This window comes from Anabrus simplex, chromosome 1 (assembly GCF_040414725.1).
Source record: "Anabrus simplex isolate iqAnaSimp1 chromosome 1, ASM4041472v1, whole genome shotgun sequence".
NCBI classification, from domain to species: Eukaryota; Metazoa; Arthropoda; class Insecta; order Orthoptera; family Tettigoniidae; genus Anabrus; species Anabrus simplex.
This window is the reverse complement of record NC_090265.1, coordinates 1,101,444,640-1,101,467,322: the sequence shown is the minus strand read 5'-3', so window position 1 is coordinate 1,101,467,322 and position 22,683 is coordinate 1,101,444,640. Positions and strand designations below refer to the sequence as shown.

At 42.1% G+C, this 22,683-nt stretch overlaps 1 protein-coding gene across 10 annotated transcripts in view; it reads left to right on the top strand.

Annotated features, from left to right (window-relative positions):
* The window catches only part of LOC136858058 (band 7 protein AGAP004871), a 493,935-nt gene that overhangs the window by 214,587 nt on the left and 256,665 nt on the right, over positions 1-22,683 (top strand). For 4 of the 10 annotated variants that reach the window (XM_067137305.2, XM_067137300.2, XM_067137301.2 and 1 more), the window contains exon 1: positions 21,647-21,774. The exons of 5 other annotated variants lie outside the window; for them this stretch is intronic. The gene's annotated coding sequence lies outside the window, so the exon portion shown is untranslated. Of the gene's footprint in view, positions 1-21,646; positions 21,775-22,683 lie in introns of those variants that run through there. One more of the 10 variants, XM_067137303.2, reaches the window with a different exon arrangement.

Here is a 22,683-nt window from a genome sequence, read left to right as displayed (position 1 = left end):
AAATGATCAGCAATCCAGTGCAGGAGATATTGCTTATATACATTTGTGTTCAATTGCTTTTCAGTGCTAGAAAATCTCGCCTCGCTCTGTTGTGAATTCCGAACTGCCATATGCGTCAGTTATAGCTCTTTTTTCTTCCGGTCATATTCCCATTTATTTGGGGTCGGCACATTGTGTGGAATTAGCCTAGTTTTACGGCAACCCTATGTGCAGGGATGTATTCACTATTGCATGTTTTTGTGATGGTTTGCAGTGTGATGTGTTAAGTTGTGGAGGAACACGAACACCCTGTCCCCGAGCTAGAGGAGTTAATCAGACAAAACCGGGACCCTCTGAACCGAAGGCCATTACGGTGGTGGTGGTGGTGATTATTGTTTATCGCTGACCATTCAGCCAATGAGTCAGACTCTCATATTGTCTCAACGGATATAAGTGGCATCACTTGGTCACAGGGGTCCCGGGTTCGATTCCCGGCAGGATCGGGAATTTTAACCATCATTGGTTAATTTCGCTGGCACGGGGGCTGGGTTTATGTGTTGTCATCATCATCATTTCATCCTCATCACGACGTGCAGGTCGCCTACGAGCGTCAAATCGAAAGACCTGCACCTGGCGAGCTGAACATGTCTTCGGACACTCCCGGCACCAAAAGCCATGCGCCATTTCATTTCATTTCATTTCATTTCATTTCATTTCATTTCATTTCAGTGGCATCGCTTTCTTATTTCCTGGCCATCGTTGTATCCTTGGAAAAGAAAGACAGTACCTCAAAACCATCTTCGTAGTGAAACTCCTGGTAATTTGGCGTACGGTGACCAGACACCCTCTTTTATCCGGACATATCTTCCTTTTTAGACCATTGTCTGGGGTCTAGGTGGATTATTAAAACAACCGAATGTCTCCTTTTGTAGTGAATCTGATTATTTTGGGGTAATCTGTTTTATTACTTCGTTTTTAGGCGTATTCTTCATTACACGACGGCATCATCGATATCGTATCGATATACAGAAATGTGATTATGGATATAAAGTACACACGATTATTCTTGGCGCCTCTGAAATACTTATACATCAACAGAAACTGAGCAAACAAGCTTAAGTATCTGCTGATATTGTGACCGTAGCCACGCGACCTCCAGTTTTACGAGGAGCGTGACTTTTTCGTTTCATAAATTCTACATGCATTAGCTGGGATTCGAACCGCGTGGTGAGAAGCCAGTGATTATACTTCTCGGTTAAAGCGCCACTATGAACATTTGGAAGACCGTTATTATTATTATTATTATTATTATTATTATTATTATTATTATTATTATTATTATTATTGTACCGGGCGGTACACCTCTACACCGTTTATTTAAAAGTTGCGCCAGTTGAAACTCCTCTTCTGGAGGAAGGTTGAACTTTATCTATTCTATTAATTCTCTACTTTCTCAGAAGATGTCACCACATGGAAAATTTTGAGTTTTTGAACTGTGTCACTTTTGATGTGTTTTTGTTTCGCTTGAAGTAAGAAGTGTGAACTTTCTCTTCTAGAGGACACTACTGAAGATCAACAATAGTGCGACCTAGTGCGAAATCAAAGAACTATTTTGTTGGAGAAATTTTTATTTCAAGAGTTTGTTCTTTGTTAAATTTCTTTCTGTCATGGTTTAAGTTGGCTGTATACCCCTCTTTTTCCCCTTATTTTGGATCTAGCCAATCCCGAATTTCCTTAATTAATTTTCCACCAATAATGTGTTTCTTTTCCTCTATGTAGGGGTTTCTTTTCCCGAACCAATAAAAACTTTGAGGGAGGGTGTTTTATTTCCCCTAACGCCTAGAATCTTCCGCGAGAGGTTATAAACTGCTGATTTTGGGGTCTCCGGGCCACTTCTGTTCCATCTTTCAGTGTATTAAGTACATAGCAGGAGGCGGGAAGCGCCTCTTTCCTCGGCAGCGATCTACTACCAGGTAATGGCCTATTAATATCTTCTTTTCTTGCTAGGTCGGCAGTTTAACTCTCGCGGCGGGTTCGAAGCGTTTTCCATCATGTAACCTTTTCCTAAAATGTAACTACTCTTTTCTTCTATTCTCTTGTAAAGCTACATTATGGGATAGAGAGTGCTAACCCTCTCGAGTTCCCACTCACATCGTCTTGAGGTGAACTTATTTTTCTCAACCAATTCTCCCGTAATGTAATGTAAATTGCCATTAAGTCACCTCTGTAGTATGGGATTAGCCCTTGTATTAACGGCCTAGTGCCAAGTAGGTCTTAAGCAAAGTGTATTAGGAGTGCAAGTTCGCCTCCTCTCAAGTTGTATTTTGAGGTCATGTATTAATCTTTTCTCACCTAATAGACCTCAGTAGGTTGGGTATTTTACCCCTGTGTATATGTCCTTTGAGGACAACTTGAAAGTTGAGTTTGGTGTGGCCTGGGAGAGGCTTAACTTTAAGAGCGAGTGGCTCTTTTCTAAGACTGAGAGTTGTATGCCTCGAGGAGGCTTTGCTGTGTAATTTGGAGCAAGGGCTCCAGGGTTTGATTGGGGTCTTCTGCCCCTTTTGTTGAAATTGGTATATCGTAAAGTTGAGCTAGTTGCTCAAGAATTGTGTTTTCAGGGCTCGAAGCCCAAATTCTTTAATCCCTGTAATTGTACATTTCAAGTTGTATTTCGGCTACTAAGTACCTGTTCTATTTGTTGTTACCTAATTTTGAAAAGAAAATATAACCTTGTTAAATTTTAAAATTTAATTTCTCTTTAGTAGCTTGAGACCTATTCACCACCCAGCACCTTCTTTCATGCTTAACTACCACAAAAACCCGGTAACAAGTGGTAGCAGAGCGTGGTTGAATGGGTCTCAATTTAGCCCCTTTTGACGGCTAAACATTGCTTTGATTCGAACTCTAATAATTGTCTCAGTTGCTGGAATTTTTTGAGTTTTTCAAAATTGTTCTGTCATCATGCCCGGCCCTCGCGATGTTCTCCTCCTTAACTATTTGCGCAAAGAGGAGTTGATATACGAGTTAACTATCAGAAATGTGCAATCTGGAGGCACGGTTGCAATCGACACCAACAAGCTTAGAGAGTCCCTTGATTTGCCCATTTCCATCCCCAATTTGGGAGAGAAAGAAATTGATGAGTCTCTTTCCACGATCGTCGAGAATATTACTGGGCTAGCATCTGTAGTCAGCTTTTTTGATGAAAACGATCCGTCTCCTAATCAAATTAAGCGTGTGCAAGGCAGGCTATATCACTTTTCAAATAGAGTTAATGATCTGTTGTCTCTGAAGGTGAATGACGTTCAGAGGAAGCAAGCTAATACGCTCCTTGAAACTATCTCTGAATTGTCTAGTAAAGTCACTCAATTGTTAACTGGGGAAGTTCCTCCCAAATCTGATCAGCCCACCGTTGTGAATGTAAGTAGTGAGGAAGAACCTGCTAAGGGAGAAGGCAATAGGATAACCGTTGCTGCTCAAACTATCTCTGCCCCATTGGACAACGAGTCTGAACGCCGCACATCGTTGAACAAGGTACGTGCTGAATTAACTTCCTTGCCATTGAAACCTTTACCTACTATGTCGCCCGGGTTTAGCAGCTTGCCTCATCCATTGGCAATGTTGCTCAGAGGTATATCCAAGTTTTCCGTTAATACCACCAGTGACGTAATTTCATTTTTAAGATTTCTAGTGGAATTTCAGGATCATGCTCTTGTTTTTTCTCTTTCGCCATGTCAAATTTTGCAAATTATCTATCCGTATGCTATTGGTATTCTCTCTGATAAAATCGTAAGAGCCATTGCCGAGCAATCATCTATTGAGGATTTCCATGCCCATTTGCTAGCTAACTTCATCCCGGCTAGGGCCAGGTCCTCCCTGATTCAGAAGTACTATTACCGTGTACAGCGCTTGGATGAAAACTTGGCTGACTTCATCCAAGATATTAAGTTTTATACTAGGGTGTTTGCTCTTCACTTCCCTGAGGATCAAATTGTACAAGCTATTGTGGAAGGTATTTCACCATCCTATAGGTCATATTTGTGTTTCGCGGCGTGCCCGCAAACGTTCTCGGAACTTGAAGCATTGGCAGTCTCAGCGGAAGGAGTTAGATACGCCGATTCTTTGCGTGTCGCGAAAGAACCCCCGCCTTCCTTTAGTAACACTCGGCCTCCACCTCGCCGACCAGTCAATCCCCGTAAATGTTATGCTTGCGGGTCGCCTGACCATCTGCGGAATAAGTGTCCTCTGATCAAGTCAAGTGGGACAAGGAATGGAGCAGGGTCATCACAAGGCTGCTTTAAATGTGGGGCTTTCTCACATATCGCCAAGAATTGCCCAAACTCAAATAGCACCCCCTCCTGCTCTGGTGCAAATTCCACCCATGCCAATAATAAAAAGTGACTAGCGGCTTCGGCTGAGTCGACTAATTCTGCTTTCCAAGGCTCAGCCCCGGGCAAAAGGGTCGAGAATTCAGGGAATGAGCAATCTTCAAATTCTTTTTTTGAATGCCCCAGAGAGTGTCTTAGGATTGCGGCGGATACCCCCGCACCTGTTCCTTTTCTTAAGATTGAGTTAAATAACGAGCCTATAACAGCTCTCTTAGATTCAGGCATTGTTTGTTCCATTATTTCGGCTGATTGGTATTCTAAATTGAAATCTGTTTGTAAACTCCCTGACCTTGACTCATCTCCTGTTAAATATGTTTCGGCTAATTCATCTCCATTAGAAATTCTAGGTTCCTTACATGTCAAAATTCGTGTTTTTAAATTTACATGGAAAATCAAATTGTTTGTGGCCAAGCATTTGTCTTGCCCCATCATATTGGGAGCGGACTTCATTTCTCACACTGGTCTTGTGCTCGATCTCCAGAGTAGGTCGTGCACATTCAAATTTGCGTCCAATTGTAGAATTCCCTTGTTAAAGTGTAATTCTGTATCATGTTCATCTATTTCGCCTACCCAGGATGAGATGTTGTTAGACCTTAGACATCTACCTGAGGAGCAGGCTGATAGTATTCGGAAATTGTGTCAGTCGTTTCCCGAGGTGTTCTCTGATACTCTTGGTGTTACTGACCTTATTGAATACAAAATTGAGGTCACGGATTCTATTCCTGTCCGTTTTCCACCGTATAGGCTATCTTCACCTAAAATGAAGGCTCTGAAAGAAATCATCGATCAGATGTTGAAGGATGGTATTATTAGGCCCTCTAAGTCAGCGTATTCTTCGCCTATTTTTCTAGTACCGAAACCTCAAGGAGGCTTCAGGCCTGTCATTGATTACAGGGCTCTCAATCGGAAGGTGGTGTTGCAATCTGTGCCCCTTCCCGACCTTCATTCTTGCTTTTCATGGTTTCGTAAGGCCAAGTTCTTCACCATCTTGGACTTGAATCTGGCCTATAATCAAATTCCCCTTGCCGAAGAGTCTAAACATCTTACAGCGTTTGCCACGGACTGGAATTTATATGAATACAACCGCGTGCCTTTCGGGCTCCCCACGGGGGCAGCTGTGCTCACTAGGCTACTAGATAGGGTCTTCTCCGACATCAAATTTGAGTACTTATATCACTACTTGGATGATGTCGTCGTATTTTCCGAAACCTTTGAAGAACATCTAGATCATTTGCGAGAAGTTCTCAATCGCCTTCGTAAGGCTGGGTTAACTGTTAAGTTGTCCAAGGTTGCCTTTGCTAAGCCCTCTATGTCATTCCTAGGGCATATTGTGTCACCTGATGGTGTAGCAGTCGATCATTCTAGAACACAGGCCATCCGTGATTTTAAACCTCCCAAGGACATTAAAGGTATCGCCAGGTTCATTGGCATGGTGAATTTCTTCAGGAAGTTCATTCCTAATTTTGCTAATAGAGCGGCGCCCTTAAACCTTCTTCGTAGGAAAGGCATCAAATTCGAGTGGGGACCTTCTCAACAAGCCGCTTTTGAAGATCTGAAATTAGCTCTCTGTAATGCCCCTGTACTTGCTATGCCTGATTTCTCGAAGAAATTCATCGTCCAAACCGACGCATCGTCGTCAGCAGTAGCTGCAGTTCTTCTTCAAGAGACTGAACTAGGGAGGCGACCCATCGCCTATGCGTCTAGGACATTGTCAGCTCAAGAAGCAAAGTACTCCATATATGAGCTTGAAGGTTTGGCAGTCTTATTCGCCTTAGAAAAGTTCCGTCTCTATCTGGAACACGTCAAATTCGATCTGGAGACAGATAATCAAGCCTTAAGCTGGGTCTTAGGTAGGCCGCGTCGTACAGGTCGTATAGCCCGTTGGGCCATCCGTATTTCTGCCTTCCAATTCGATGTACGGCATATCAGAGGTACTGAAAATGTTGTTGCCGATGGACTCAGCCGTATGTTTCATAACGACGTAGAGACCCACGAACCGGTCGACAGTTCATCACCTTCCGAGTCCATACTATCTGGTGCTAATGCCATCTTAACAGATGCTCCCATGCTTTTTAGGGATATTGAGAAATACCAACGTGAAGATCCGACGCTGGCTCCGATAATGGAAACCCTTTCTTCTGGGGAACATGCTGTCCCTTATGTTCTAAGGAATGGTGTTCTATGTTGCCCTTCGAGGCATGATAAGTTGATGAAAGTTGTTGTTCCAGCGGTTCTTGTACCTATGATCTTCAAATACTATCATGAGACCCCATTGGGGGGGCATCTTGGAATCTTTAAAACTCGTGAAAAGATTCGTGAAATGTTCATATGGAAAGGTATGGACGGTGAAATTAGGGAACTTGTAAAAGCTTGTAAATCTTGTTTGATCAGTAAACCCACCATGTCCACTAAAGTAGGCCTTTTGTCTTCTCATCAAGCGTCGCGCCCCATGGAACGCCTGTATATCGATTATGTGGGACCCTTCCCCCAGTCAAAGGGTAATGCCAACAAGTTCATCTTTGTGTGTGTAGATGGTTTTACAAGATTTTCCTGGTTATTTCCGACTAAGCTGGCTACCGCTCAGTCCACCATTACTTGCCTAAATTCTATTTTTGCTTCTTTTGGTCCGTGCCAATACATTGTATCTGATAATGCTAAAGCTTTTACATCAAATCTGTTTCGTAAATTCTGTTTTGACTTGTCCATCTCTCATGTAACTACATCTGCTTATTATCCTCAACCATCTCTGGCTGAACGGGTTAACCGTAATCTCAGGTCCGCACTCATTGCCTATCATCATGAAGATCCTTCCAGGTGGGACACGTCCCTGCATTGGATAGCTTTTGCTTTGAATTCGGCGGTTCATGAATCTCACAAGTTTACTCCAGCTTCCTTGATGTTCAAGTTTGTTCCCAACTCGCCGATCTCTAACCTCTGGTCTTTGAATGACATTCTACCCGAGACAATAGATCCGGATAACATTAAAGACCTTTGGAAGAAGGCTAAAGCCAATCTTAAAGTGTCTCATGAAAAGGTTAGGGAAAGGTATGATCGTGGACGGAGACCCACCACTTTGAAGGTAGGTGACCAGGTTATGGTCAAAAATTTTGTTCCCGCGGGCAAGCTTGCCCCCAGATTTCATGGGCCTTGTATCATTCTCGATTTTCTTACGCCGGTTACCTTATTGCTAAGTAATCCAGCCACCGAGAGGATATTTAGAGTTCACCTGTCCCAGGTGAAACCGGTGTAATTTCTGTGTTAACTTGCTTCATATTATTTTGAAAGGATATGAAGGTTATATTTTTTTTTTTTTTGAGTTTCACTTTAAGGCATTCTGCCCCTTCTGTAATATTTTGGTTTTAGATGTAAGCCTTGTGTAAAACCTGCCCCGACCCGTTAAACTGCCATCCTGTTCTTGCCACGGCCATTACCACGCTCCCGTCTCCTGCTTCACCTTACACTGTGGCTTCATAATAGTAAATGCCATGGATATCTACACGCCGCTGGCCCCTCAACCTCTCCACAAGCCTGTACCCTCAAAGAAGATGATAGTCCAACACAATTCTGCCGCCTAGCTTTAATGTTTCAGCGCCCCCGCAGCCGCGCAGCGCCGTGCAGCGACTGGGGAGGGGGATGGGCCCCCTCCTCTCCAGCGAGGACGACATGTGCACGGCGAGCCGGAGCTCACCTCCCGGCCAAGGCTGATGTGCGGCGCACGACCTGCTACATGCCCGCAGCCTGTATCTGTTCACCGCGGGCGCGGCGTACTTCAACACCTCTGCTCCCCTCATAGTGCGGGCGAGCGGTATCTCAGGGTACTTAAGGGGTCCGAGCGGCCTCCCTTGGACGCAAGCTGCAACGGCCGGTCTGGCCATCCTTCTTAATCTACATCAGCTATATGGACAGTCACCATAAGCAATAACTATACTTGGGAATTCGACTACAATATTTGGTGGACATTGCCAAATTTTTCTTCACCTTTAAGTATTAAAAGTTTATCTTCATAAATTCAAATTCTACAAACATAAAGACTTTCATTCACCTGCAACAACAACATTTTGAAACTGAATTAAGAAATCTTGTAAATGCTTCTGCTATCTACCTTCGTATCAACATCATTTCTTGGACTTTGTTTCAAACTGATTTCATGTGTCACCCCTGGAGGAACTTTTTGGGGGGGAGGTCTGTACCGGGCGGTACACCTCTACACCGTTTATTTAAAAGTTGCGCCAGTTGAAACTCCTCTTCTGGAGGAAGGTTGAACTTTATCTATTCTATTAATTCTCTACTTTCTCAGAAGATGTCACCACATGGAAAATTTTGAGTTTTTGAACTGTGTCACTTTTGATGTGTTTTTGTTTCGCTTGAAGTAAGAAGTGTGAACTTTCTCTTCTAGAGGACACTACTGAAGATCAACAATAGTGCGACCTAGTGCGAAATCAAAGAACTATTTTGTTGGAGAAATTTTTATTTCAAGAGTTTGTTCTTTGTTAAATTTCTTTCTGTCATGGTTTAAGTTGGCTGTATACCCCTCTTTTTCCCCTTATTTTGGATCTAGCCAATCCCGAATTTCCTTAATTAATTTTCCACCAATAATGTGTTTCTTTTCCTCTATGTAGGGGTTTCTTTTCCCGAACCAATAAAAACTTTGAGGGAGGGTGTTTTATTTCCCCTAACGCCTAGAATCTTCCGCGAGAGGTTATAAACTGCTGATTTTGGGGTCTCCGGGCCACTTCTGTTCCATCTTTCAGTGTATTAAGTACATAGCAGGAGGCGGGAAGCGCCTCTTTCCTCGGCAGCGATCTACTACCAGGTAATGGCCTATTAATATCTTCTTTTCTTGCTAGGTCGGCAGTTTAACTCTCGCGGCGGGTTCGAAGCGTTTTCCATCATGTAACCTTTTCCTAAAATGTAACTACTCTTTTCTTCTATTCTCTTGTAAAGCTACATTATGGGATAGAGAGTGCTAACCCTCTCGAGTTCCCACTCACATCGTCTTGAGGTGAACTTATTTTTCTCAACCAATTCTCCCGTAATGTAATGTAAATTGCCATTAAGTCACCTCTGTAGTATGGGATTAGCCCTTGTATTAACGGCCTAGTGCCAAGTAGGTCTTAAGCAAAGTGTATTAGGAGTGCAAGTTCGCCTCCTCTCAAGTTGTATTTTGAGGTCATGTATTAATCTTTTCTCACCTAATAGACCTCAGTAGGTTGGGTATTTTACCCCTGTGTATATGTCCTTTGAGGACAACTTGAAAGTTGAGTTTGGTGTGGCCTGGGAGAGGCTTAACTTTAAGAGCGAGTGGCTCTTTTCTAAGACTGAGAGTTGTATGCCTCGAGGAGGCTTTGCTGTGTAATTTGGAGCAAGGGCTCCAGGGTTTGATTGGGGTCTTCTGCCCCTTTTGTTGAAATTGGTATATCGTAAAGTTGAGCTAGTTGCTCAAGAATTGTGTTTTCAGGGCTCGAAGCCCAAATTCTTTAATCCCTGTAATTGTACATTTCAAGTTGTATTTCGGCTACTAAGTACCTGTTCTATTTGTTGTTACCTAATTTTGAAAAGAAAATATAACCTTGTTAAATTTTAAAATTTAATTTCTCTTTAGTAGCTTGAGACCTATTCACCACCCAGCACCTTCTTTCATGCTTAACTACCACAAAAACCCGGTAACAATTATTATTATTATTATTATTATTATATCCATCGACTATCTATCCTCCCCGAGCTGCTATCAGAAACGAGGATGATACCAGCACCATTCCATACTCAAGTATTAATATACTGGCGAAGTGTCATATTCAGAATAAGTCACGTTGAGTACTCTCAGCATGGTATATTGTTCGGTAGTGTTACGTTCCAAAAAATGTCAAAAACTTTCCCTGCGTTTACGCAGAAGCAAATACCGTAAACAGATGTAAAACGAAATGTGACTGCAGGTTGTTTTCACTACTTTTCTTCTGTATCATTCACATATTTTTACGAAAAAGTACATTCTTTCTCCACCTATAGAGGCTGCCAGAAAACAAAGAATATACAGTAGGCTATAGTAAATATTGATTTAAAAAAGAAATAGTTTTTAAAGAATTCCAAAAATTAAAATAGATTGTATAGTTAGATCTACAAATTTATAAACAATTCTGAAAAACAATTCGTGAAGTTAAAAGCTACAAAAACATTAAAAAATTTATAAGAACAACTTGAGAAATAATTCCTACAAAATTTTTGGGGTCGGTTGATCTTATTCCAATGAATATAGATGATGTCTCAAAATGAGGATAAAACCCCTGAGAGATTTTAACCCCCAGTCCACGAGTTCATCTGTGCTGGTCCCGAAGACCTGATGTCCACCACCCTTTTAGGCATCGTCTCCCTGTCACCAGTCATAAGACCCATCATCTGAATATCCTCTAGCTGGTATTTTTCTATGTGGTATGATACTATAGGCAAATATATACATTTCTATTCGTCGTCAACTTCGGCTGGTGAGTTAGACGCGACTCGTATATTAAGTTTGTAACTTAATACATTTGTAAATTGATAGTAACTGAACTTAAGGTGATTTGATGAACTCCTCAAAATGAGGAGTAATATCACCTGTGGACGGTATTGCACCCCTTTCACGTCGGGATATGGGTGCAGAACTGACCGTATAATTACGACCAACTGTAATTCGGCTCTTTATTCTTGACTAACTGTTACCTACGGCTTCGCTCGCGTGGATTTCGTAATTTGATAAAAGTAGTCATTTCTCGGTACTGCACTAAGACATTATCTGAAAAATCCCTAAAGTATAAACACTCACCGAAAATTTGAGTTTCATTTACACCAAAATTCTTTGTAAACCACGTTTGTAGTATTGCCTTTTGGGGTTAAGATGACCAGGCTACTGGCAGAGATAACTCTGTAACATGCGACATACCGGGCGAGTTGGCCGTGCAGTTAGGGGCGCGCGGAGCTTGCATGCGGGAGATAGTGGGTTCGAATCCCACTGTCGGCAGCCCTGAATGTGATTTTCCGTGGTTTACCATTTTCACACCAGGCAAATATTGGGGCTGTACCTTACTTAAGGCCACCGCTGCTTCCTTCCAACTCCTAGGCCTTTCCTATCCCATCGTCGCCATAAGACCTATCTGTGTCGGTGCGACGTAAAACCACTAGCAAAAAAAATGTGACATACAGTAGAACTGAAAGCTACATGGGAGAAACATCCCTCTCTCGAATCGAAAACAAAACAAAAAAGTTTTTATTTTTGGAATGAGATTCCAAATACCTATATCCTCGTCTGCAACATCTTCAGTTTTTGAAATATAAGTATCCTCATAAAAAGAATTCAACTCCATTTTTTTGCTTCTTTTCACTTTTGTTAAGTGGCTTTTCCGAAAACAAAAAAATACATGTTCCTTTATTTTTAAAGGAGATACCATATACCATTTTTCACGTGTGTAACATGTTAAGTTTTTTAGATATACTGTAAATGTATTAATCTTAAAAATTCAACTGATTTTTTTCTATTCATTTCATCTCTAAGATGAATTTTCCGAAAAACGTGTTTCTTTATTTTTAAAGGAGATTCCGAATACCAATTTTCACGCCTGTAACATTCAATTTTTGTGATATAAATATCGTCATAAAAAGAACACAACTCCCTCTTAAATTCTTTCCACCCCCACCCCGTTATGTGGATTTTCCGAAAAGTAAAAATGAATGTTTCTTTATTTTAAAAGGAGATTCCATATACCAATTTTAACGTCTGTAAATCTTCAGGTTTTGAGATGTAGATATCCTCATAAACATAATTCAACATTTTCTTCACTTATTTTCATCCCCTCCCCCGTAAGTCGATTTTCCGAAAACAAAAAATACGTGTTTCTTTATTTTTAAATGATATTCCAAATACCAATTTTCACGTTTTTATACTGTTAGGTTTTTGAGATATAGATATATTGATTTAAAAATTCACCCGCCCCCCTTCTAACAACTTAGTGAGCACCTATACTGTAATATAAATGTATCCCCAAAATTTCATTTCTTTATGTCTAGTAGTTTTGGCTCGGTGATGATAATCAGTTAGTCAGGACATGTTATTTTATACATGTAGAGTATATAGAGTTTGTAGTCCTAATGTTTGTAAAACAAAACATTGTTCTGAGTTGTATCGCGAATAGCTTGTGTAACCTAAGCATAGACCGAGCAAGTGGCTGTGCAGTTTCAGTCACGTAGCTATCAGCTTGCATTCGGGAGATAGTGGGTTCAAACTCCACTGTCGGCAGCCCTGAAGATGGTTTCCCGTGGTTTTCCATTTTCACAGCAGGAAAATGCTGGGGTTGTACTTTAATTAAGGCTACGACCGCTTCTTTCCCACCCTAACCCTTTCCTATCCCATCGTCGCCATAAGACCTGTCTGTGTCGGTGCGATGTAAAACAGATTTTTTAAAACCTTAGTATAATATATTTTGATTTGTTTTATATTTTTATAAAACCTCAACCAACCGGGCTTTCTGAAATTTGTCTTTCAACATATCTGCTACTTCTGCTTTTAAAATGAGACTTATCTTAATTTCAACACGAAAGGGAAAACAATTTACCAGGTTTTTTAAATGTACCTCACTAATTTAGCTAAGTAAATAACCTGATTGTTGATTTATTGATCATAACCACGTGAAATACCACAGTGGTATGAGAGAATCCGAACCGCAGTGCTGTTTCAAATATCCGACGATGATTGCCCGTGAATCGAACAGCAATTACTCTAGTGAGGAACAAGGACGATATTTGTCAGCGATCACACTCCTGCCATTATCATCACTACTTCATTTTAATAAGAAAGTTAAAGTAATCGTTATATGGACTTTCTGACAATGAAAATTTCAGTCTCCAAGTACAAGCACGAGCGAAAGGAAAGGGCAACATGGTCATAAAAAATTCTTTGTTGGCTGACGGACATCTAGCTACTCTTTGCCATAAGAGAATGCAGGTCTATGTTTTCAGAACGGGCTTAAATGATAATATCCACGACAAATCACCATAATTGCTTGTCACTTTCCTAATATAATAACAACTATGTAAACTTATTGACAAAATGTGTATTGAGAAATGTATATTAGAGAGTAAGACAAAAATATGCTATTGCGAAAGGCTGTAGCACGAGACAAATTATAGATGCAGATTTTTCTGTGCAAGTGTCAGTGTACGTTTTTTTTTTTAATTTCAGTCCGTCTGACTCCATCTTGACCATGGTTAAATGGTTAGCGTGCTGGCCTTTGGTCCATGGAGTACCAGGTTCGATTCCCGGCCGGGTCAAGAATTGTAACCTTCATTGGTTAATTCCGATGGCTCGGGGGCTGGGTGTGTGTACCGTCTTCAGCGTTAGAATTCGTCATAGATAGGGCCCCAATTGCACAGATCGCCTATAAGGTGTCAACTCGAAAGACCTTCACCAGGCCTCTCCGTAGGCTACACACCATTATTAATGCAGTGTTTGACAAAAGAAAATTGAAGTACCCAGAAGAAATGGTTGGATGTCAATATAACTTAGTACACATACTGTACACACCATCGGCGGGTATGTAAATGAATAGAGTTGCAATTCTATCTGACAGGTAGAACGGTCAACAGAGGCATTAGTGTTGTTCCCAGACCTGGTAGGGTATATAAGGGGGCGTAAACAGCATCAGATGTTGAGTGATCACTGCGAAGGATACGGAGGATACGTGTGAGACAGCGTTATCAGCACCTGACAGAGTTTGAAAGGGTCTCCATTTTGCCGGCTGGTCGAATCCTGTAATATCCAGGGGCATTCGGGTGTGACAGTGGCCCGATGTTGGATTACATAGGTACGTCAGGGCAGTCATACTCGTCATTAAGGTTCCGGTTGACCACGTCTGATCATCATACGTGAAGATCGTCGTATTGTGCACCAAGCTCATCGAAACTCCTTCACATCTGTGCTTGCCATCCGAGAACAATTACTGGACTCTCTGCAACATTCCGCACCATTGGTCGGAGACTAGCAACAGCCAGACTAGAGAATTGCAGTCCCATGCGTAGGCTGCCGTTAACACCATAACACAAACGGCGACGTTTGGAGTGGTGCCGTGACTGGGAAGCACGGACTGCTGATGAATGGCATCGCATTGTGTTCAACGATGAATTGCGGTTCTGCATTGCCCCGGATGACCGTCGTCTGCGAATATGGCGACAACCTAGGGAGAGGCCCCATCCTTCCAATGTTTTGGATAGGAACAGCGGTGTTACTCTTGGCGTCATGGTGTGGGTAACCATTTTGTATGACTTCAGGTCACGGCTGGTGCTGATTAAGGGAACTCTGACGGCACAGCGGTACGTCACGGACATCCTGCGTCCTCATATGTTACCTCTCATGGGGCAGTATCGTAGTGCCATTTTTCAACAGGATAATGCTCGTCCTCACACGACACGTGTCTACGTGATGTTGAGGTACTCCTGTGCCTAGCAAGATCCCCATATCTGTCGCCGACAGAACATGTGTGGGACCAGCTCGGACGTCAACTCCGTCGCAGTGCCAGTACGCAGGATATAAAGGACCAGTTACAACAGTTGTGGGCTATCTTGCCTCAGGAGAGGGTACAACAGATTTATGACACCCTTTCCCAACCGAATCAGTGTGTGAATCCAAGCCAGAGGGGGTGCAACGTTATACTGACAAGTGGGCTCGTAAATTTGACTCGATTTTGTAGTCACTGAAATATCATCACATGCCATCTCAACACGTGAGAGGATGGTTGCCTAGTTGTACTTCCTCTTAAAACAATAATCACCACTCACCACCACTCTCAACACGTGACATTTCGTTTCCTCCTCCATTTCTGGGTGCTTCACTTTCGTTTTGTCAGGAAACTAAAGCTATATTTTTACGCTGATAAGAAACATGGACATTCCCCTAACTCAGTCCAGCCACCGGAGAAGGTTACGTCTCAAAACTCACGGGCTATAATTAGTAACAAACAGTATCAAAACTCACGACTACAAACTGGTAGCTAAAGTAAACATTCGAATGAGTCTCAAAATTCACGAATCCGGACATCAGGTTCTTGCGATGACTGCAGGAGGGGTGAGGTGCGCGGTGACTCGCGCTTCCCTTCAACCCATGTTTTTCCACCGACTTAGGGCAGTCACCCAGGTAGCAGATTGTTTATCTAGTATTTAGTCTTTTCTTAAATAATTTAAGAGCCCCTGGGGCCCTTTTTAGTCGCTTCTTACGACAAGCAGGAATGGCATTAGTAGACGAATAAGTTTGAGTGGCGTCTTTAAAAATAGGAAATATCACAATATGAAGTTAAAGTTGGAATACAAGAGGACAAATTGGGGCAAATATTCATTTATAGGAAGGGGAGTTAGGGAATGGAATAACTTCCCAAGGGAGATGTTCAATAAATTTCCAATGTCATCGAAATCATTTAAGAAAAGGCTAGGAAAACAACAGATAGGGAATCTGCCACCTGAGCGACTGCCCTAAATGCAGATCAGTATTGACTGATACTGTGAATGTTATTCTGCCACCCCATCCCACATGGGAAAATTAATGGTTAGTGAATGAAAGAGACCGAGGTGTATTATTATCATTATTTTAAAAATATTTGTCTGTTATCTTAAAGCTAATTTGTTGTCTTATTTTAAAAATATTTTTCTGTTGTCTTAAAGATAATTTTCCCCCTTTCAGATAACTTTATAATAGAGACGTGCAGCCTCCGGAGAGGCCTGGTGCAGGTCTTTAGAGTTGACGCCGTATAGGTGACCTGCACGTCTGTGAGGATGAGGCCCTACCTAAGATGAATTCTAATGCTAAAGAAGGCACGAACACCCAGTCCCCGAGCCATAGGAATCAACTCCCACCCGACCGTAAACCGAACCTGGGATCCCGTGGATCCCTTGGACCATTTGCTAACCATTTATGCATGCAGCCAGACAACATAAAATTAAAGTAGGTATATTGCCTACTGCTGGTTAGAAAGAAACTGTCAGTTGGTAGTACTGGGGCTTAGTGCCATAATGCGGCCAGAAGGCGGCATTTACTGTACTGGAATTAGGAATTTTATTTAGAGATATCAGAGATCAAGACAGTTAATTCACTCATTTAGATTCAACATTTGGAGATTCATTTGGAAAAAGGCGTATTTCTATTTTGCGTAAGCGTTCATCTACTCGCTTACTTCAATCGATTATCTACCCGACACATTTAAACCGAAAGGCATATTCATGACGCACCCGATTATTCTGCGCGATATAAATGAATGATATTTGAAACTCATTCGATTATTTGATTTGATTATTTATTCGATTATTTACATAATGGTATGGAAGTTATTTGATTATTAAAAGAATTCCATTATCCCATTAATAATAGGGTGGTCATTTATCCATTCAAAGAAGAACTGGCCCTGCTCGTGAGTTTTGAGACTGGCCCAGGTAGATAAACTTGTTCTTACTAATACTCTTCCTGGAATTCGTGAGTTTTGAGACTCGTGAGTTTTGAAACTCGTGAGTTTTGAGACGACACGCCGGAGAAATTCGGATGCAAATTCCGAACTGTCTAAACCTTGGACAGATTAACCACCTTACAAGCATAAACCAAACAATTTTCAAAACTCAAAAGAGATGCTTTTCAAAACTGAAAAAGTTAATAATTAATAAATAATAATTAAATTCATGTAATTTGATCACTAGCCTGCTGCTTGCACCTTTTCAGTCTACCTTTAAAATTTGAACTTATTTCTGCCATTCATCTCTGAACAGATATAGATGTTTACCAGGGCGTGTAGGCCCACCGGGACATCTCCCAGTGCGTCCTCCTCTCAGGGCACCCTCGGTGCCCTCTCGCCGTCGGCCGGTAATGTAAAATACTCATATTGGAGAAATTATATTTAGGAAAATAAGACTAAGCATTTGAGATAAATGGTACAAAATTACCGTTCAAATCGTTTATGTATTAACAAGCTAATTATCTGAATAGATTGAATTAGTGTGAGGCTAATTCAGTGCAGAAAACAGAACAATCGCCTCCTGCAGTTTGTACTGTGGAGGTGGCAACTCTGACTAACCGTTCTGCGTGGGCGCTCGGCCCGCGTCAGCTGTCTGCTCTATGTTGATAAAGCAAACGTGACACAAATGAACGGGCTTTTGCAGTTAGTTGTGTAGTAAGCAGTTTTCGAATGAGGTAACTATAACCCTTCCTGTAATTTAAATATCATCATTGTGTAATCCAAATTTGCAATTACATTTTTCATTAAAGCGTTCTATAAAACGATATCATTAAGTTGTATAAAATCGTGTTTGTAGGCATCTTTTAATCCATAATTTTCCAGGGGAGGACCCCCTAATCCCTCTTTCTTGTGGGAAATACCAACTCTCCAAACCCCTCTGTAGTCGACGCCCCCCTTACCGGTCCATCCACAGCCCTTGATGTTGTTGATGATGATGATGCTTGTAGTTTAAAGGGGCCTAACATCGAAGGTCATCGGCCCCGCCATTGATGTTACTTTGCATTCTCTAGTACCTATCTGATTTTTCTGAACTGAGGCTCACCGGCTCAGACAGGTCTTGTGGCGACGATGGGATAGGACAGGTCGAAGACTGGGAGGGAAGTGGTCGTGGCCGTAATTAAGATAACAACCTCAGCATTTGCTTGGTGTGAAAATAGGAAACCACGGAAAAATACCTTCTGGGCTACTGGCAATGTGGTCCGAACATACCATCTCCCGAATGTCAGCTTGCAACAACCCGGCCCGAACCGCGCAGCCACCTCCCTCGATAATTAATACAACTATTAGCATTATAGACTGTCTTACTGTGAACCGTGAGAAGAAACGCCATGTAGTGGAGACGTGCGGAATGAAGCCGTAACGAGATGAAACTAAGCTATATTGTTACGCTGGTGTGATAAGAAACATGGACATTGCCCTAACCCAATCCAGCCATCGGAGAAATTCCGAATAGTCTTTTTCGGCTGCATATATCATTGCCACTCTCGTGATCCAAGGAAGTTATTGTGCTTGTTGTTTAGAGGAGCCTAACATCTAGGTCATCGGCCTAAGGAAATTATAGCACTGTCTATAATATCGATGATGATTCCGTCCTGTCCATTTCTGTCTTCAATATCCTTGATGAATCGCTTTTGTAACCTCGGGATTGTTTTTCTAGTTTCTTAGCTTGCTGAGATAAATCTCCACTTCTAATTACTCGGTTCGTCTTAGTCCAGGATAATTATGTAAAACGATTACGAACAACTGTCTGCAACGGAGACTGGAAGTATGTATCAGTTCTACATTGGCCAGCTGCATGGCTGAGTGGTCAGTTTTGACCTTCGGATTCCCGGATTCGATTCCGGTTTGGTCGAGGAATTTTAGTCATGGCCGGTTAATTCCCCTGGTTCGGAAGTTGGTTTTTCTGCTGTTCCTAACATTCCTGCAACTCGTATACCACATACAGCACTGTCCTGCACCACACTAGCATACCGTTTCCTATAAATGGCAGACGCCCGCCCACCCTTGTTTGAGGGTCTGCCTTTCAAGGGCTGCACCAGTCTAGAAAAAGCCACACGGAATTAGGGTATTTCATTCTACACTTTTATTATGGAAGGAGGTAGATTTCTAATACTGAATCCTTTTCCATTCGATAGCTGTGGCCCCGTAGATAAGTTGATAGGTGAGGAGATACGTTATCTGTCTGTATACTACTACTACTACTACTACTACTACTACTACTACTACTACTACTACTACTACTAAACTGTTTTCATTCCTCACCTGAAGGGGGAGGCGGGCTTCTTAGACGGTAACGCCGTCTCTCAGGCCGGGAGATTTGTTACGGTGAAGGAGATGTGCGGAGAAGGAGAGGAGGTTAGCGGTCGTGGTCTATACTAGGAACTGTCCCGGTATTCGCCTTAGTGCAGGAGAATGAGAAACCACGGAAAACCATTCTCAGGACAGTTGACGGTTGGGGCCAGCCGTGAGGTCCAGCCCTGTCCCGTCTCCCGGATGCAGAGACGTAGAGCCACGGTAGAGCCGTGGCCACCCCTCCTCTGCTCGGTTGGCCGGTCAGAGTGCAGAGCTGTCGAACCATGGACCAGCCGCTTATGGGCCGAGACCTACTCTGTATCTACCGACCCTATCTGTACAGAGCGGAACATAGTTTAGTATCGAGCGAGATGAGCAGATGACTATAAACAGTCGTGTAGTTGTAAGCTTGCATGGTGGGTTAGATTCTCAGCGTTGGCAGTTCTACGGTTTCTCATTTTCACATCCAGCAAATGCCGGGACTGTACCTTAGTTGAAGCATGCCGCTACCTTGCAAGTCCTGGCCCTTTCATTGCATAACGTTACCGAAAATCCTACTACGTTAGCTGACTTTAAAAAAAAAAATTCTAGCTCTGTAGTTCATCTCCCTTGCCTTTGTTGTGGTTTTAAGTTGGACATCATGAAAATTTGTCGAAAATGTAACATTTTTTCTTTCAAAGAAACGACCGTCCTTAACGGCTTCGCCAACTGAAATAATTTTAAGTCATTTTGTTGGGTATTATATAGGTTTGCAAACGGCAATTTTTTTTTCGAAATCGGACTGACGGTTGCGAAGTTATAACGATTGCCCTCGAGCGATACCGCCAAAATGGGGTCACCACTGAGGCTGAAAAGGGAGAGAATGGTTTTGAGATACATTTATCCAACTCTTCAGTTGTTAGTAATAATAATAATAATAATAATAATAATAATAATAATAATAATAATAATAATAATAATAATGGCGTGTGGCCTCCGCAGAGGCCTGGTGTAGGTCTTTCGAGTTGACGCCGTATAGGCAACCTGCGCGTTTATGAAGATGGGGCCCTACTAATAATGAATTCGGCACACAAACCCAGCCCCCGAGCCATCGGAAGTAACCAATGAAGATTAAAATCCCCGACCCTGCCGGAAATCGAGCCAGGGACCCTCTGGACCAAAGGCCAGCCGCTAAACATTTAGCCATGGAGCCAGGCTCTTCAGTTGCGAATTTTATATTTTCTTGGTGTGCATCTGTTGTTCTTCTCTCTCGCAGGCCTCACAGACTAGATTCCAAGCATCGTTAGTATTCCAAATACAGAAGCGAATGACGCATGCTTGTAACTATGGTTGCTTCACACAGAGGAGCTTTATATGACTTCGATTGCAGTCATGAATCAAGCCGTACTTTTAACATTGACTTCCTTCTCAACAGTGTATGTTGTTATTAATTTAACTAGCTGTTGTATTGTATCTGTCGTTGACGGGTTATTTTTTAATCAATTGGAGCAAAATGTCATCTAGCGGAGATGTGTGGCAGCAGAAGCATACGGGTAAGTGTAGTGTAGTTTTATGGGCTTAGGACATTGTAGGCCACCACATTTAGTTTTCTTCCAATTCGGTGATATTAGGGCCCCTATTATCTTTATTTCTTTCATTCTCGACGTTTACCCTCTCACTTCGATGGCTATCTTACTGATCCTGGTCTGTTGCTCACACGGTTTTGCATCTTGTAAAAACAATCACAACAGTAACAATTGCCATCGCCAGTTAACTAACTCGTTGATGGTTTTAGCACTAAAATCGCTCGGTCATGTCTAGTTAATTCCTCTGACTCGGGGACTGGGCGTTCGTGTTTGTCCTAATGCACTCATCTTCATATACACACAACACAGCGAAGTGCCAGCCATCACAGAAACACGCAATAGTGAATACATTAATTATCGATGATTAGCGTCAGGGAGAGCGTCTGGTCGTAGAACTGGGCCAAGTCCAAATCTGTGCCATATTTCGCATCCGCGATCTCACCAAGTTGTGGTGAAAATGGCAGAATAAAAAGTGTTACATCTTATTTTACTATCGCCGTAACCTTTAGACATGGTTAGAACTACTGTATTGGCCATGCGGTTAGAGGCGCGCAGCTGTGAGCTTGCATCCGGGAGATAATGGGTTCGAACCCACTATCCGCAGCCCTGAAGATGATTTTCCGTGGTTTCCCATTTTCACACCATGCAAATGCTGGGGCTGGACCTTAATTAAGGCTACGGCTTCCTTCCCACTTCTAGGCCTTTCCTATCTCATCGTCGCCATAAGACCTATCTGTGCCGGTGTGACGTAAAGCAAGTTGTAAATAAATAATAAGAACTACTGTAGTGACGTTTCCATTACAGACTTCTGAGTAGTTGACGTGATGACTGAGATCTTGAGTTGGGAAGTTGTGAAATGAAGATATTTATCAACGGTTGAGCAACTCGACCATTAGGAAGTTGGCAGCTCTGTGCAGTATTATTATAGGTCTTTTCCTAGTGTGTAGTGGCACGGACTGGGAGTTGATCAAGTTCTTCTATCTGAGAATTCCAGGCTTTACCTCGCCACTGTCCTGAAATTTGGCGGTTTCATAACTGGTGAGTAAATTACGTCGTATTTTGCGAGGGCTGTGTGTTAATGTCTCAGTCCCCGTCTCTCTCAGTGAGGTAGCAAGGTTACCGGCATCAGTGTTGACCTCACGGACTGTAGACTAAAAATACGCGGCCACCATGTTATAGTATTTAGCGGCGCTCACTCCTACTGACCACGTGGATGCATTTTCAATTTGCCACTCCGTCACGATATTTAAGACTAACTTGGGAACTTGAATTGAGGCCATATAATATTGTAAGGACGATCAGTGGAGTTAAGATTTATAGATAGGTATAAGTAAATAATAATAATAATAATAATAATAATAATAATAATATTTGCTTAACCTCACTATATGGACATTCCAGTTGTGCTGCTGTCTAACAGCGGAAGTGGAACTCATCTTAAGATCTTTAACAGGCCTAGGACAATGGGAGTATCGGTCTCTTCCTTTAATTTGGCAGTACCGAGCAAATTGGTTACGCCATACGCGGTTTGGTCACGTAGCTGTGAGCTTGCATTCGAACTCCACTGTCACCATCCTTGAAGATGGTTTTCCGTGGTTTCCTCATTTTCACTTCCGCAAATGCTAAAATTGTACCTTAATTAACCCTTAACTACGGACGTTAACATTTTGTGCTTAGTTATTGACGTGAGGTCCCACGGACCACTACTAGAAATATGCGTTAGAAAATGCCAAAGTATTAATTTTGAGTATTAACTATGCATTCTTATGAAACACACATTACTGAATTAAAATACATAAAACATAATAACAATATTAAAACATAAAAACTAATATTACTCGCAAGGTTATAGTTCTATGGTACGAAACAAGAGGCTTCGGAAATGTCTGAGTATTGGCAGTCTGTAACGCACATTTACATAACTACATCCTAAACGCAGTGTTCACA